At 36.4% G+C, this 5,499-nt stretch overlaps 1 pseudogene across 1 annotated transcript; it reads left to right on the top strand.

Annotated features, from left to right (window-relative positions):
* The first annotated feature begins 1,397 nt into the window (after positions 1-1,397).
* Positions 1,398-4,679, top strand: LOC306669494 (trafficking protein particle complex subunit 2-like; annotated as a pseudogene). The gene has a single exon. The product of its transcript is annotated as a trafficking protein particle complex subunit 2-like (transcript).
* The last annotated feature ends 820 nt before the right edge of the window (positions 4,680-5,499 follow it).

The raw sequence follows: 5,499 nt of genomic DNA, 5'->3' as shown, positions 1-5,499 counted from the left end.
ACCTTGAAATCAGACTAGAGACCCTGCATCTCATAGAAGAAAAAGTAGGTCCAAATCTTCACCTTGTTGGCTTAGGATCAGACTTCCTTAACAGGACTCCCATAGCACAAGAAATAAAAGCAAGTATCAATAACTGGGATAGATTCAAACTAAATAGCTTTCTCTCAGCAAAGGAAACTATCAGCAATGCGAAGAAAGAGCCTACAGAGTGGGAGAATATCTTTGCCTCTCATGCTTCAGATAGAGCACTAATTTCCAGAATATATAAAGAAATCAAAAAACTCTACACCAAGAATACAAATAACCCAATCAACAAATGGGCTAAGGAAATGAACAGACACTTCACAGAAGAAGATGTACAAGCAATCAACAGATATAAGAAAAAATGTTCAACATCTCTAGTAATAAGAGAAATGCAAATCAGAACTACCCTAAGATTCCATCTCACCCCAATTAGAATGGCAATTATCAAGAACACAAGCAACAATAGGTGTTGGAGAGGATGTGGGGAAAAAGGTACAATCATACATTGCTGGTGGGGCTGCAAATTAGTGCAGCCACTCTGGAAAGCAGTGTGGAGATTCCTTAGAAAACTTGGAATGGACCTACCATTTCACCCAGCTATCCCACTCCTCGGCCTATACCCAAAGGACTTAAAATCAGCACACTACAGAGATACAGCCACATCAATGTTCATAGCGGCTCAATTCACAATAGCCAGACTATGGAACCAACCTAGATGCCCTTCAATTTTGAGGAATGGATAAAAAAACTGTGGTATATATATACAATGGAATATTACTCAGCTATAAAGAATAATAAAATTATGGCATTTGCAGGCAAGTGGATGAAATTGGAGAATATCATGTTAAGTGAGATAAGCCAATCTCAAAAATCCAAAAGACGAATGATCTCACTGATAAGTGGATGATGACACTTAATGGGGGGTGGGAGTGGGACAAGAATGGAGGAAGGAGGGACTGTATAGAGGGAAAAGAGAAGTGGGAGGGGTGGGGGGAAGGAAAATAATAATGGAGTGAATCAAACATCATTACTCTATGTAAATTTATGAATATGCAAATGGTATGCTGTTACTCCATGTACAGAAACAACATGTATCCCATTTGTTTACAATAAAAATAAATTTTAAAAAAATTTAAAAAATAAAAAAAATAATAATAATGCCAACAAAGTGTTTACCACAATATCTGGCACACAGGGATTCAGAAAATACTGACTTCTATCATCATAACTTTGACCTGTGAATTTTATAGATTACAATTAATATAAAGTTCAGATGTCCACAGTCAAGATAGAAATAAAGTTGTCTTTACTGAGATCTTAAAATATATATATATATATATATATATATATATATATATATATATTTACTTGGACAAACTCAGTTATAAATGTGTGATGAGTGACTGAAAATGACTGTATGACCAAAATGCTACCAAAAACCATTTAGTTGCTCTCAGTAAAAATGTACATTTTGCATTTTGCTGGGGAGTCCCCTGTATCTTATGTGTTTTTTTAAAAAATCCTACATGCTGTCATTGTCTGGAAAATTTTAATAGGTTTACTTACAATCCTTACAAAGTTAATAGGTCAAACTTGTTTACAGAAACCTGGTGACTTGCATTATTACTTTATGTCCTTACATTTCATAAATTTACACATAAACATGGAGAAAATTTATCAGTACCTGGTTCTGCTCTCTAATTTTTTCATTCACAATAATCGTGTGCTGAATTATGTCCCCCCAAATTCTGTTAAAATTCTAACTTCCAGTAGCTCAAAATGAGTTCACATGCATGGGTTCTAATTCAATATGATTGATATCCTTATAAGGAGAAAAAATTAGAACACACAGACATGCGTGCAGACACAGGTAGAAGACAGGCATCTACAAGCCAAGGGAGAAACCTCAGAAGAAACCAACCCTGCCAACACCTGGATCTTAGACTGCCGAGCTCCCAAATCTGAGAAAATAAATTTCTGTTGCTTAAGTTATCCGGTCTAATAAAAATATCACATATTTAGATACCTCGAGACATCTCTCACAAATATTGAATGTTCAGAACAACCAGTAACAAGACAGAGAGTTGTTTTATAGTATTGTTTTGCTTGGGAATGAAATATGTCTCATCACAGTGGATCTTGAGCTCCTTCTCTAGATATGTGGGGGGATATCTTTCAGCATAATCATTACATGTGGATGGCATATTATAAACTTCAAATGATGCAACAAAATAGGATTCACTTGCTGCCCGCTGTTTAAAGAAAAACTTTACACAAATTAAATTTAACAGGGTTTAATTGAGCAAAGATAGATTCCCAAATTGAGCAATCCTCAGAACCAGAGCGGACTCAGGAAGACTCCCATTTGCAATGTGCTCTGAAAAGTATTTATGGATGGAAAAAGGGAAATGATGTAAAGAAAATGGAAGTGAGGCACAGAGAATACTAGATAGTTTCAGGCCTGGCATTTGCCTTATTTGAACATGCTTTGGGCAGTTGGCTGCCTACTGTTGGCAAGCTCAGCTTCTGTGATTGGCTATTCATTCAAAGGGCAGATTCCTAAGTTAGGTTTGCTTTTGTACAAAAGAAAGTTAGGATGCAGTTCTTTACGTGAGTTCTTTATGCAGTTCAAATACGTGAGTGCAGAAGCCTTCTCAAACCAATTTAGTTTATGACTGCAAAGCACCAATAGCTGTGCATTGAAACTTCAAAGATCAGTGTTTAAGTCCTACACAATTTCTCATACTGGATACTGGAGGAGGCATTTGCAAAATAGGAGTTCAGTGGACTCCTGACAATGTCTGATTTCAAGTAGTGTCATAATACCAGGCACGTAATGATAAGGTTTCTTCACCCACTGGTTGATTTTCAGGCAGTCAACTTGGAAGGATTCATGGTTCAGGAAACATTTTCCTTTCCACTCTGGAGTTGGAGAGCTGGAGGAGGTGCTAATGCTAGTGAGAGATGGCTGCAGTGGCTATACACACAATTGAGAGATGACATTGGCTACCAAAAAATTTTATTTGAAAACAAATCATTATCTTCACAAAGTTGTGATAAAGTTATTTACATTTAGATTTGATAATTAAGAGATATGAAAATACGGATAAATAGAAAATTCAAAAGAAAAAAAACATAAAGCAAAGAAATATAACAGTTTAAGTGAGTAGGTCAAATTTGAAATAGCCCTCTGTTATGCAAACAGAAGGGGCTGATGAAAATAACAAACATTTTGGTACCTCCACCCTACCCTGGCCTGGACCAGCTGACTCAGTCTGTCAGTCATTTAGGCAATTCACATCAAGTTTCAATCTGCAACTGTTCACCTTCTCAGAGGCTTTGCTCTCACTAGTCATTCTGCTAACCCAGTGTTTCTTAACCATGGCATTATTGCCCTGTGGAGCTGGAGCTGGAAAATTCTTTGTTATAGGAGGCAGTCGTGTGCATTGTAAGATGGTCACAGCATCCTCAGTTCATTCCAACTGAGGCAGTAGCACTCTGCCCTGGTGTGCACAGGAACCACATACTGAAGTCAATGTCTGGAAGCTTTTCCTTTGTAATTGTTCGCCACCATGATAATCCAGTTTTTGAAATGAAATCTTTGCCAGCTGGGAAAGCAGAATCCAAAGATGATAATCATCATCTGAACCAATTCATAGCTCACTTTGCTCTTGACCTTGGCTTTCAAACAACATGTATTTGAAAACTGGACAAATTCAGTGAGTGATTTGTGTCAGCATTTGTCACTGCAGTGCATATGAGATTTATTATGCTTCATGATATAAGGTAAGAAGATGGAATCAAGAACTTCTTTACTGATGTCTACGATTTATATATAATGTTTTCGATGAATCCGTTTTATGAATTTGATTCTCCTTTTCAGTCAAGCTCATTTGACAGAAAAGTCCAGTTTCTTGGGAAGAAACACCTTTTAAGCTGAATGTAGAAAAATTCTGAAGTAAACAATGTCACCACAATGGGATATACTCAGGAATGTGTAAATTGTAAGTAACTTGATTAAATAGTCTGGGAAAATTTTATTTGTCTAGTTTATCTAAATCTAATAGAACTTCCTTATATTTAAAAGTAGTTACATACTGTTTCATGTGGATAATCAACATTAATACTCACTTGTAAAGCATTATTTATAAAGAGCTCTTTATCAATAATCTTAATAAATTGCAAATAAGAAAAAAGAAAATAACATACTTTCTGATAGCATATTAAAGAGACAAATAGAAAAAATATATAATAATCCTATATATTACTTTTTGTGGTTGTTTGCAAACATGGTCACCAGCAATTTCTTCCATACCATGTACTTATGCAATTCTTCCCATCAACAAATAGAGTATATTTGCTATTCCTTTGAAAGTAGGCTGAACTTGTGATTTCTTTCAATCGATAAAATCATCCTAAATGGTTCTGTGCCAGTTTCATACTGTATCAGTCCATTTTTCATTACTGTAACAAAGTACCTGAGACATGCTACTTAATAAAGAAAAGTGGTTTATTTTGGTTCTGGAGGTACAAGGTCTAGGGGTTGTATCTGTTGATGACCTTCTTCCTGGAAGGATCCTCAAATGGTATAGGACAACCACATGGTTAGGTAGTACATATGTGTATGTGAATATACGTCTGGTCTCTCTCTTTCTCTTTCTTCTTATGAAATCATCATGATTCAATTGTGTGATTCCATTGTAATGGCCTTATTTAATACTAATCAATTCCCAAAGGTCCTATCTCTAAACACTATGGTCAGATTAAGTTTCCACCTTCTTAATACCACCCAATGGTGATTAGACTTCAACACATGTAGTTTTAGGAGACATTCAGACTTTATCCAAACTGTAGCATACACCTAGGCTTTAAGCCTTCTGGCAACTCCCACTTTCCCCATCTTGGGATTCAGCTACCATGCTGTAGAGTTCAGGTTTGACCACTCAATGATGAAGAGACATGAGGAGGATGAGCTTATCTGGGATGGTCCAGCTTCAGTATGCTTCTGGCTGAACACAGCCTCACATGTAGCTTCAGATACAATGCATGCAGCAGAAGAACCATCCAGCTGAGCTCAGTCGAGGCACAGTACTATGAGAAATAACAAATCATTTTAATTTAAACCACTAAAATTTTTTATTAAATTTTTTATTTGTTCTAATTGGTTATATGTAAGAGTAGAATGCATTTTGACACATTGTACACAAATGGAGCATAACTTCTCATTCCTCTGGCTGTACATGGTGCTGAGTCACATCTGTAGTGTAATCATACATGTATACAGTGTAATAATGTCTGTCTCATTCTACCGTCCTTTCCATTCCCTCCACCCACCCCTCACCTCACTCCCCTCTGCACAACCCAAAGTTCCTTCATTCTTTTCTATCCCACCCCCACTAGGGATCAGTATCTACTTATTAGAGAAAACATTTGACCTTTGGTTTTTGGGGATTGACTTATTTCACTTAGCATGAT

Source organism: Sciurus vulgaris, assembly GCF_902686455.1.
Source record: "Sciurus vulgaris genome assembly, chromosome: 9".
Classification (NCBI taxonomy): domain Eukaryota; kingdom Metazoa; phylum Chordata; class Mammalia; order Rodentia; family Sciuridae; genus Sciurus; species Sciurus vulgaris.
The sequence above is the reverse complement of the archived record's forward strand: the minus strand, read 5'-3'. Positions and strand labels throughout refer to the sequence as shown.